General features: G+C 46.3%; 1 protein-coding gene across 16 annotated transcripts in view; it reads right to left on the reverse strand.

Annotated features, from left to right (window-relative positions):
• Window positions 1-12,161, reverse strand: part of TACC1 (transforming acidic coiled-coil containing protein 1) — a 622,392-nt gene that overhangs the window by 102,127 nt on the left and 508,104 nt on the right. The window lies entirely within an intron of this gene.

Below are 12,161 nucleotides of genomic sequence, written 5' to 3' on the forward strand. Positions count from 1 at the left end.
TTTCTCGTTTTTTTTTTTTTTTTTTTTAGAGGGGCAGCGCTGCAGGGAGCATATGAAAGGGAGCACACGCTAGTATTTCCTACCTACTGCACGCTCCCGGTTTGGAACCATGTGCTCAGTGGAGCTGCGCACAAGAGGTGCCCAGGGCAGGGGTGAACAAGAGGCTACTAGGAAACATGCAGCGAAGTATCGGAGAAAACAAACCGCTCCATCCAGCACCTGCGAGGATAGACGCCACCCCCACCGTCCTGCCAGGGATGCTGTGGCCAGAGTGGTGACGGGCAAGTACATGGCATCAGGAGGCACATGCACCATCAGCCTAACTCCAGCACTGGCATTCCAGCGCGAGCACCCAAGTATAAAGAGCAAAGAGGGAGGGAAGGGAGGAATGTGGTGATGGGTGGAAAACATCAGGACGTGAATGAGCGAGTGATGGACTATCTTACAAAGAGATGAGGGGATGGTACTGGTGAATGAAAGGCACACGCGAGACAAACCAAGAGAAATTGGGCGGAAGAGAATGAGTGAGAGAAAGAAGCAGAAGGTAACAGAGAGGAGAGAAAGCCGGAGCATTGAAATAGAAGAGAGTGCGATGGCAATAGGATAAGAGAGAATCTTAGAAAGAGAGCGATGTATGATAGGGAACCGTGTGTGAAGAGGAAGAGAGAGTAGAGGAAAAGAGGGGACAAGTGAATGAAGAGAGAGAATCGAAGTTTGGCGAGAAGAAAGGAAATAGAAAAAAAATAAATAGTATGTACTGGCAACAAGTTCGCACGTGTGGTGAAAGTACATGAAGGCATTCAGATGCACTTCACAAGCGCTATGTAATGACAAAAGGGGCGCTACATAGTCACTATATATAGCCACATAAAGTGCAGCCTGCTGAGAGTACAGAAACCTAGCAAATACAAAAAAGTGCAGTACAGGAAAACCATTTTCTTCCATCTTATGTGCAGTAAATTTAACGGCAAAAGTGCAGTTTGGGTGTACTGTCTGTGGTCACAGAAGTGTAGCATTCGTAAACATTAGATACCACACAGCTGCATGTGCAGACAGGGTTTCTGGGTTCAAGACATGGCTGCTCACAGCTGCAGGGCCCAAGAAAGACAAAGGTCAGAGGTAAAAAAAAGAAAATAAAAAAATGAGTACTTGCACTGCAGGAGCCTGCAGTGGAAGGACGCTGCCACCAGAAGCAGTACTTGGTCTAGGCTCGGAGGCACCGACCAATAGGAAGTAAGGAAACAAGAGTGACGTTGGAACCTAGCAGCTATCAATCATAGTACATATGGAGACCTTAACAACCCAGGCTACAGGATGGATAAGTGGCATCTCCCCGGAGGAAATTATAACAAATCTCTTTACTCGAAACCGAGTCGGTCCAGATTAACAGGGCCCCCTATGGGACTCGACAAAACTTGGCAATCTGTGGAAATCAAAAGGGTTTGATAAATGGGACATGATTGGCATATCACAAATCAAGGATATGTGGGAGAAGGGAGGGGTGAAACCTTTTGCCGCCCTCCAGATTCTACACGAACTCGTTGACACTGAGATCTTTCGTTACAATCAGGTTCGCCATGCACTGCATTCCCTCATCCCAAGAGGCACGTCCATTCCAGAGTCATCCCCATTAGAGGACAGAATACTGGATGGTCACGTCCCTGATAAGACCATCTCATTAATCTATAATAAATTAATACATCACATGGAGGATCCTCTCTCGGCTTTGAGGCAGAAGTGGGTAGCAGATGGGATAGAAATGGACGATGAAGATTGGCAGGAGGCGATTTCCTCTCCGCGAGTGGTGGCCATTCCGGCGAGACTACGACTAGTCCAGCTTAAAATCCTACATAGGATATATATGACCGGTCCCCGGCTAGTACGGATGGGGAGAGCCGAAACGGAAAATTGTCGTAGGAAATGTGGCCTAACCGGTACGTTTATGCACATTATGTGGGAATGCACACTAATCCAAAAGTATTGGAGGGAGGTACACGAAGTAATGAGGGCTGTCTTCACGGTTCCCATTTACCCTGAAGCACGTAGATGTCTACTAAACATATGGGAGCCGACTGATCTTAACACCTACCAAACACAATGGGCCACTTTGGGTTTCATGCTGGCGAAAAGAAACATTGCTCAGGACTGGGGAGCGGCAGCCCCTACTACTCTGGAAGCTTGGGAGAATAATATGGACTGGTGCATGTTCAGAGAAAAGACGGTGTATAGGCCCGAGGCTGTCCCAAAAAGTAGGCCCGTGTCTGGTCACAGTGAAACTCCTATTGTGGAGATATTTGCGTTCCCCCACAGAGTATTGAACTTGATGATTTGATTCCTCCTTGAAAGGTCTTCACTGCATGTAATTCGTTGTAGTACTGCCTCGATCTGTCATGCATGTATTTATATTGTATTTATATTGTACTGATTTTAAATGTCGATATGCCGATGTTTGTTTAATAAAAAGTTATATTAGAAAAAAAAAAAAGTTTGACGTTGGAGTCACATGGGACCCAGCCAATGGTAAGTAAAGTGACATGAGAGCCATGTGGGAGCCAGCCACTGGTAAGTAAAGGGAAGGAATGGGTGGGCTCTAAGCCCCTTTTAGGATCTTTTTCTAGTAAATGCTAGAGATTTCACAAGCGCCATGCAGGTGAAACCAAAAAAAGGCCTGACTGAAGAAGACATGAGGGACGGTATAATGAAAATTTGGTCACAGTAGCAACATTTAAAAAAAAAGAAAAACATAAGGAAAAGCATTCACAATACCAATGTAGCTTAGTCTGGAGTGAATGTAATTTATTTTCAAAACAAATATTCACTTCTGTTTCTGCAACTCAGTTGCTCCTTCATGAAACGGCAATTTCAATTTTTCAAGGTGCTCGAGTGTGGGGAAAGGAAGGGGTGGGGTTCTTGAGGTAACAGTGAATAAGTGAAGGTGGTGGACAAGGGAAAGGTGATGTGACATATAAAACATCCGATTCACATCGTAAGACCAATCTAGCTCCAGTTATACCACATAGCATTTCATGGACCCTGATATTGAATTTCAGTCGCCGTGGCTTGTGCAGTAGTAGTAGTCAACGTTTTGACCCCTCAAAAGTCCTAGGTGAATCTGGCCTTAGCATGGGGTCTTCATCAGGACTGTGTGAACGAGGAGCACTTAATGTAGCCACCAGAGCACAAATATCGGCTGAGCAGTCAAATAAGATGGGCTCAATTGAGCTCTGATTTAAGGGTTGGCGTACGGCCAGGCGTGCGCGTACGGGTCTAAGTGTTCAACTGTGGGTCAGGAGATCCCTAGCAGTGACAGGATAAATCTTTCAATGTAACCTCACTTCTCTGACTCTCAGACATGAGGGAGGCATAAAGAGTGTGAGAGTATACTTGTCTTGTCAGTCTGAACCACCATACACCACCCACAAACCGGCTGATGTATTTTCATACAGGACGCACTTGCCATTGACCTAAAAAACCATGATAGAACTGTCAGGCAAAACACTACAGAGCAAAGTGTGGCAAAACAAATGAAAGAAAAACAAAATATGGTATTTTTTTAAATAACTGCGAGAGTGCAAGAAGCGGGTCTCCACTAGTTATGCAGAGGCCAGTGGTGGGGGCAGAGGGGGTAAAGAGTTCCTCTTGTGCCGGAGAGTGAACAATGTCCAGCTAACAAGAAAGATTTAGAGTGGAAACAATGGAAGTTTATGAAGCTGTGGAGTATGTGGAGAAGGAGGTAAGCCATGAAAGAGCAAAGTGGATCGAGGGGTCTCTGCCGTAAATGGGGGTTGGGAATTTCTAAGTGGGTGCCACAGTGTTTGTTCATGCAAGATGAATACTGTGAACAAGACACACAAAACGATGCTTGCGTGCTTTTGTCATTTATCTTACTAACTTGGAATCCTTTCCTCAACAGCAGTGATTAGAATTTAAAGTTAATTTCACCATTTATTATTAGATGTGATATTTGTAATATTTTGCCCACATAATTTGGCCTTACTTTTACGGGGACTATACTTCAGCTTCTTTCTGTATGGGAATACAAAATCCATCACCTTCTGCACCGTTCCAGGACTACTTCTCTTCTTTGTCTACTAGCTTGAGATCCACATCAGAATCCCATAGATACCATGTGCACAAGAACACAATATCTTTGTTTTACTGTTACATGTATTTAGATACAAATTTGTAACCCCTTAATATACTTGTTAGTGCTGCTGGTAATTTGGTTTGAGTTCCTCTTTTTTCTACATCTACAGTTTGGGTTGTGTGATGTGGGGGAATGTACTCAGCCACTGTCTATCCAGCCCAGAGACCTGCATGAAGTTAGGAAGCCTCTGCAGGACTGGTCAGTGCTTGCCAGCCATCAGGAAGAGGCTGGGATTCACACGAACAAACACGCCCACGCAACAATATGCAAAAACTATTCTTATACGAAGTACAAGCATGATTTTCACTACCTTGGAAAAGTCTAACTACCCCTATTACCAACTATGCCCCACAGATTCAGCCCACGTTGCTCCTGGATTCACTTTACTGACGGGTCAAGTAATTTTTAAGAAATTGGTTAACAGGTCAATCTACTGCCACTTCCTACTTCATGCTTTGTCACCGAATTATACTATTATGGTAAACAGTCGCTCATTTGTCCTGCCTCTCATGATGTGGGTCTTAAGCGATTAGATATATTGTTATTTATTATTATTTAAGAGACTTATAATGTGCATAACTACCCTGAGTGGTTTCCCAAGGGGTATAATTTCTACAATTTGTACAATCTTTATCTTTATTGTGAATTCAGCAAGTCATGGCCTCTAAAAATATACCCTGACGTTCATTACCGATTTGAAAATAATTGCATTTCTTGAACAGTAGAGGTATCAGATTCAGAAGCTAAGAAAAAAATTAAACCCTATAGGAAAGCCCTCCGGCCGTGGCACTTTCCCCTTTTTAACCCCTGGAATTTCACAATGGAGCTCTTCCATCAAAATATGCTCCAAGATGTATGTATCAGTATATTTTAATTCTTAATTTTACTGAAAAAATGATCTAAATCATAGGATGAAGAATCTGTGTCTGGACAATATATTTTATGGAAGTGCACAAAACTGTTTATTTTTTTGTTTATGTTTTTATTTCGATTATCAAAATCATAAAAGACAACATGCATCAACAAATCTTAAAACTACAGTCTTGAATAAAAACACCTTGGCTGATATCCTACAGCCGATGAGACAAAAATATCAAAAAGGATAAAACAATGTATCAAATTTTATATAAAATCAATTCATATTATATAAGAAAAGCTAAAAAACTGGTATCCTAAAATACAATAGGCTGTTATAAACATGGTACATTACAGATACTAAAACTACTGTAGTTTGTTAATAGTAGCCACAACTAGAGAGACCAGAAATATGCTTAATATATTTTGGCCGTGTTATCAAACCCTCACCTTATTTACTCGTATAACCCACATCCAGTTCAGAAATTTAGCCACTGCTATAGGATCCTCAGTGCTGGTTTTCAGAATCTTTAGAGCCTCCATAGCTACTCTCATTCCCATATTCTTGCAAATAGGTTTTAACCATTTATACCTGGGGGGACCTGTAGGCTGGGCATACAAAGAAAATATGAGCCAATGACTCAATCTCGGCAGGGCAAAAGGGCCATTTATCATCAGTTGGGTGGTGCCAACTACTGGTAAATACTTTAATGAGAAGCGAACCCACCCTAAACTGATGATACAGCTTTCTGTCGGTTGGTCTTGTGATAATGTCCCAGGATGTTTCTAACTTTGGCTCGTGTTTATGCTCGTGGAAAACACTGGTCAAAGAGCAGCTTTGGTGGAGAATAAGTTGCTGCAAACTGACCATGTTCCAGTACGCGGCTTTCAAATCCTTTTTCACAGGAAAGGTGGCAGCTGCTGGGTCCTCCCACAACTTACTCATCCCCATGTCAGTCAATGTGTATTTTAGATTCCTTATCCAGGGGATTCTGTTTGTACCACCCAGTGACCTAACTTCAGATAAAGCTTGGGCATACGGAGTAAGCTCCGGAGTGGCCCAGAGCCTTCTCCAAAATGCTACCGGTCTAAACCGTGCCTGATCCGCGATTCTGTTACAGCCCAGATCCATATATAAAGGCCGCAGGAGTAGACTGCGGTAGGCCAATCAAAGCTCTCACAAATATGTTCTGTGCTGCTGCCAAAGATGTTAAATCGTTGAAACCCCATAATTCTGCCCCATACAATAGTGATGAACACATTTTGAGATTGTAAATTTTTAACGCTGGACCTATGGGCTTAGTCTTGGTAAGCCTATGCTCTTTTAGCAGTGCACTCTGCAAGTTGAGAGTGCTTGAGCGTCAGGAGGTCGATCTGTCAGTCTGCTCCAAAGGGACATTATTCATGTACACCCTCTCCCTCGTGGCTTTAGACCTGTGGAAGACCATGAACTTTTTTTTGTCCATGTTTACCTCTAGCTCATGCTCGCGACAAAAGACCCCGAAGCGCTCCAGCGCCATCTGCACACCTTTCTGGATCCTGGAAAGCAACAGGTTATCGTCTGCGAACATGAGCAGTGGTATCTTCATTCCTGCCAGCGTAGGAGTGTCAGTGGGCTCGGATGTGAAGTATTGAACCACCCTGTTAATAAAGAGTGAAAACAGGGTTGGGGCCAGTACACACCCCTGACGGACCCCCTTCGTCACCGCGAACCTTTCGGTAACATTCCCCTGCTTTCTCCAGCGGACCTGGGCATAATTTGTGTCATGCAATTTTACCAGGATACTCGATAGTTCTAGGGGCATCTGCAATGCCAGAAGGGCGCTCCACAGTTTAGTACGTGGAACTAGATCGAATGCGGTCTTGAGATCTACAAATGCTGCATAGATCGTACCGCCTTCAATAGCAACTACCTTCCAATAAACAAGAACAAACCTAAACACCTGGTCGATGGTGCTTATATGGGGATGGAACCCTGCCTGAAGGGGGCTCAAAATGTCCCTCGTCTATCCAAGCCTGGATTCTAACCAAGACAAGCCTTGCGACTATTTTTTTGGATAGGTTTATTGGCCTGTAATTGCCTGGTTGGGAGCGGTCGCCCTTCTTATGTATGGGTAAAATTTCAGCGCCGGACCAGGTTTCTGGGATGGAAGCGCCACTAGCTATGGCGTTTGCAAGGTATTTTATGTAGGGAACCCAGTTCTCTTTATTCAATACAAACAGGTCAGCCGGAATACAGTCTGGGCCTGGAGCCTCACCATGTGGAATCGATTTTAACACATTTTCCACCTCAAGTCAAGTGAAGGATGCACTAATAACTGGAGAAGGTAGGTGGATAATAGGGTCTCTAGGGTTAGTTGTGGAGAACTGTGCCTCAAAGTGGGACACCCACACATCTGGGGCAACGTGGTTTATAGGTACTTGGGGTATAACTCCACTGCCCCATTTGAAGAGCTGCCAGAAATGTGTCATATTTTGCTCTTTGCTTGCTACAAACAGGTCGTGCCAGCGGGACTCATCCCAAACCTTCTTCGCTTGCATTTGGGATGCCCTATACTTAGTTCTTGCTGTTTTGCACCCATCTACTATTGTCTGTGGACACTGGCATATGGAGAGGACTATAGGGATGTTGATCAACGCTATGGTGGGAGCGGGTTTTACCGGCAGAAGTAGCACTTAGATCCCTCGACCCCATCTCCAGAGTTTTAACCAACCCAATACTACTAACAGGCCCTCGGTCAACAGGACTGTGGTCAACAGTAACAGAAACATCCCGTGCACTAGTGGGCCCAGCAAGAACTAAGTTGGAAAAGCTCAAGGCTGCCCTAGTTGGACCCTTCAAACCTTCAACTCCTACTAAAATCAAGCCACCTGTTGCTTTGAGTCAATCCATTTCTTCCATGGATATTAAAGCATCAAATTGGTTGCTAATAGGTAAATGGAAAGTAGGTTGGCCATATGTGTTTGGTTCGCCCCTTCTCCTACTGCGTCCAGTGGCGCCTTCTGTTTTATAGAAAAATCCCAAAGGGACAATATAGATATCTTCCTCCGAGATTAAGCAATTTCCCGCCCTCTCTAATATGTGCTGGACCATCCTTGGTGATCTAAAACTAAGGATTACACAGTCACCTGGGAGAGACTTCTGGGATTTTCCCACCCAAGGGACTCTGCGAACCATCTTAAACTCACAGAAGAGAGGTTCCTTTATGCCTGTTCTAACACTCAGCAAAAGTAGTGGCTCATTTCTTAACGTAGACAAGTGCTCGCGCGCTTCTTGGGGGAGCACTGGGACGTTAGTCAAAACAACTGTGTATGGTGTTGCTTCCGGGGGTAAATGCAAGGAGATCTGGGTACTCAAAGCACTAGAAATGTGGGGCTGATGTATTGGCTGGGTAGTGGCTCTCTCTACCTGCTGCGTTGCTGGAAAAAAGGGCTTTGTGGATTGGGATGGCTAGTCAAGTTGTAATACCTTTGTGACTGTGCCTTGCGAAGATGGAAAACAACTTACACTGCTGGTCAAACCCCTGGTTGCTCCCACTGACCTCCCATTCGATTGTATCATGGCTCCACCCTCTGTTATCCCCTTGGGGTTATTTAAGGAAAGGTTTGAAATGCCTAGCTCTATTTTGTCGAGTCTTTCTTCAATCAGGGTCAGCTTTTTTAGTATGGGATCTAGTAATGCCGATGGTTTGGATTCAATCCTGTTGGAAAGATCTACCTCATTACTCACATTTGGAGTTACACATGCGTCCGCTGGACGGGACGAGGTGGTTGAAATCCCACTAGTCATCTTGCTACTAGAGCTCACAGAGGGCTCTCCTTTGCGTTTGCCAGATCTTAGTGGCATGCAGGTATTTTTTGATGGCCCTAGGGCTTTCCTCTTTTTAGACAGTGGTTCAACAGTAGTGGCATGACTAGACTTCTGACAGCTGATGGTGACCGTGGTGGTATTGGGGGGGCTTTCCAAGTTTCCTGGGCTAGGGCTAATCATTTGATCACAGTGGAGAGGGGGAGGCAAGCCACTAGGCTGGTCAGTGGCTTCAATGGCGTTTGGTTCGCTGCACGGGAGGGTTGGGGATACACCAAGGGTACTAAGGGGAACTGCAGGTTCGAGCGATAACCTCCGTTCAATAAGCTGTATTTGATGAATTAACATGGATTCTGCCCTGGAAAGAAATGCATCCAATGTCCCCGCAACCCCCGCAATCTTGCGTTTGTTCATTATGTCCAGACACCCCTACTATGTTCCCCCTAGTTGCTACTCCTAGCCACACTATCAAACAAGCTTTAAGCTTCAGAGGGCTGGCCCAGCCCGGCCTCCTCCGGCCGCAGATGGGCCCGCCCTTGGTCTGGGCTTCGTCCGGGCTATGTCCCCGCGCGCGTCCCGTGCTGCGGGGGGAGAGGCAGTGCTATAAGCGCGATGACAAGCGCCTCCCCCTCACGGCAGCACCTGTGGCAGCAGCAAAAGGTTCTGGGACCAGTAGTCCCCTTCCGCGGTGATGGATCCCCCCCCCCCCCCCCCCCGGGAATGGCTAGCGCAGAGAAAGTTGGCCCTGGGTACTCATGTCCCACCAGGGCGTGCAAAACGTGCGGCAGGAAGGACAAAGTTTCCAAAGGGGAGTACCAGCTACCGCCCGCTTGGGGAGAGGCAGTGCTATAAGCACGATAACAAGCGGCTCCCCCTCACAGCAGCACCTGTGGCAACAGCAAATGGTTCTGGGACCTGTAGTCCCCTTCCGCGGTGATAGACCCCTCTCGGGAATGGCTAGCGCAGATAAAGTTGGCCCTGGGACTCCTGTCCCACCAGGGCGTGCAAAACGTGCGGCAGGAAGGACAAAGTGACCAAAAGGTGAGTACCAGCTCCCGCGCTGCGGGGGGGAGAAGCAGCGCTATAAGCGTGATGACAAGCGCCTCCCCTCACGGCAGCACCTGTGGTAACAGCAAAAGGTTCTGTGACCTGTAGTCTCCTTCTGCGGTGATGGACCCCTCATGGGAATGGCTAGCGCAGAGAAAGTTGGCCCTGGGACTCCTGTCCCACCAGGGCGTGCAAAACGTGTGGCAGGAAGGACAAAGTGACCAAAGGGGAGTACCAGGTCTGTTTCAAATATCAGTACCTTAAAAAAAGGCTTTAGAACATTCAATGATAGATTTAATATGTGTGCCTTCTTTTTTAACCTTTTGGTAGTGACAAAAGAGATCTATTTATCTCAACAGCACAATACCTTGCACTTATCTTTAGTAAGTAACCACAGGCACTGTCAGTAGCTTTCTGATTGCACTCTTCTTGATTCTATTAAGATCTAATGACGATTTAGACCAGGTAGTAAAATAAATGCATTCCAAAGTTTTAATCTGTTTCAATAACTTAGGTGACTCTCTCTGTATATTTTCTCTTTTTGGAAACAAAATAAATAATGAAACGCTGTAAATGCATCTCAAATAATCAGATACACTGAGTTGTCTTCTTTATAAAGACTGAACATTTTAGAGGCAAATTCTTCAAAGTGTAAAAGAAATCCAGCATCTTTTTTTTTTTTTTAAGAAGACTTGAGTTGGGGCGTGGCCAAGCAGCATGGCCAACAGGACGTGAGCTCCTTCGGCTCCCGAACGCCCAGCCAGTTAATCCTACATAATCCTGTCCACTGAGGAAATATGAATTTTTATGGTCAATTGTGTCCCCTATCTTAGACCCCAACGACTCCATGTACATGCTACAAGTACATGTATGTTCCCTCCAGTTCCAGCTATGAAGACGCAAATACATGTGCGTCCAACGCCAACATATCCTCTTTCAGATCCGTCATAAATGGGTCGAATATTCCATTCCTAAGTATGATTGGCCACCGACTTTATATGGTTCACTTTTCTAGTTTTACAGTTCAGGCGAGTAGGCCCTGAATTCTGTCGTCGAGCCTTTTCCTGCTTCTGCCTCTGAAATGCTCCAGCTTGTTTTTTTTTTTTTTTGTTTTTTTTTGTTTTTAAAGTTTTTATTGAACAATAATTCGATTACAAGCACGGGCCTACAACCACCAGGGCCGGCCGCTAAGTACAGAATGAAATATACATTAATCAAAGCTGCAGTCGGTTCCCGGGGGTCGGCCCCGTAGTGAGTCCGGATAGTTCTAGAGGCACAGGAGACTTAAATCCAACAAACACAGAAAACTAAAAGAAAAACAAAAGGCGAGGCATAAAGACAAACGGCGCAGGTCAGGCTTCCTCCGGGGAACTCCAGGTCAGACCATTAAGCAGCACACGAAAGGAAGGAGTACCGGGAGGCTGGGGACTGGGGGGGGGGGCCAAGGGAAACGAGCGTCCATATGTAGTCATTCCAAAAGGTGCCCGGAACCGTCAAGGGTCAGGGGGACATGGCGATATCGGTGTCCACCAGGGGGGGCGTACAGATACCCCCGCGATATGCATTCCATTGCCCCCAGATTCTGCCCCATGCCCCCGGCTTACCACGGGCAACATACACAGTCCTCTCCCTGAACATACACCAGTCCATATTCTCCTTCCATACTGACACGGTGGGCGGCCGCTGGGCACCCCAAAGCTGCGCTATATCTCTCTTGGCAATCATGTTCCCCAGGGCCGCCCACCGAGTCTGAGCCGCGCTATAATCATTGGGCTCCCACACATTCAGGACACAGCGACGCACCTCTGGCAGCAGCACAACCCCAGTGACCTGTCCCATAACCGTATGTACCCGGCGCCAGTAGTCCGCCACCTCGCGGCACTCCCACAGGATATGGAGAAAGGTGGCACTGAGCCCACAACCCCGCTTACAGAGCCCATCGTCGGAATATCCCATCGAGACCAAGCGAGGACCCGTCACATACACCCGGTGAAGAATCTTAAGCTGTACCAACCGGAGACGGGCCGGAATGGCGACCTCCTTGGGGGACGACAGTGCAGACTGCCAGTCCTCATCGTCCAATTCAACCCCATCCCCCGTCCAAGCCTCCCGAAGGCGCACCAAGAGGTCAGCCCGATGATTAATCAGTTTCTTATAAATTAAAGAAATAGTACTGTCAGGGACATGTCCGTCAAGTATGCGGTCCTCGAGGGGCGAGGAAACCGGGATCTTGGTCCCCTCTCCAAAGACCGAGAGCAGGGCGTGTCGAACCTGGGCATAGCGGAAGAACTCCCTGTCCGTAAG

This window comes from Triturus cristatus, chromosome 11, assembly GCF_964204655.1.
Source record: "Triturus cristatus chromosome 11, aTriCri1.1, whole genome shotgun sequence".
Taxonomy (NCBI): Eukaryota; Metazoa; Chordata; class Amphibia; order Caudata; family Salamandridae; genus Triturus; species Triturus cristatus.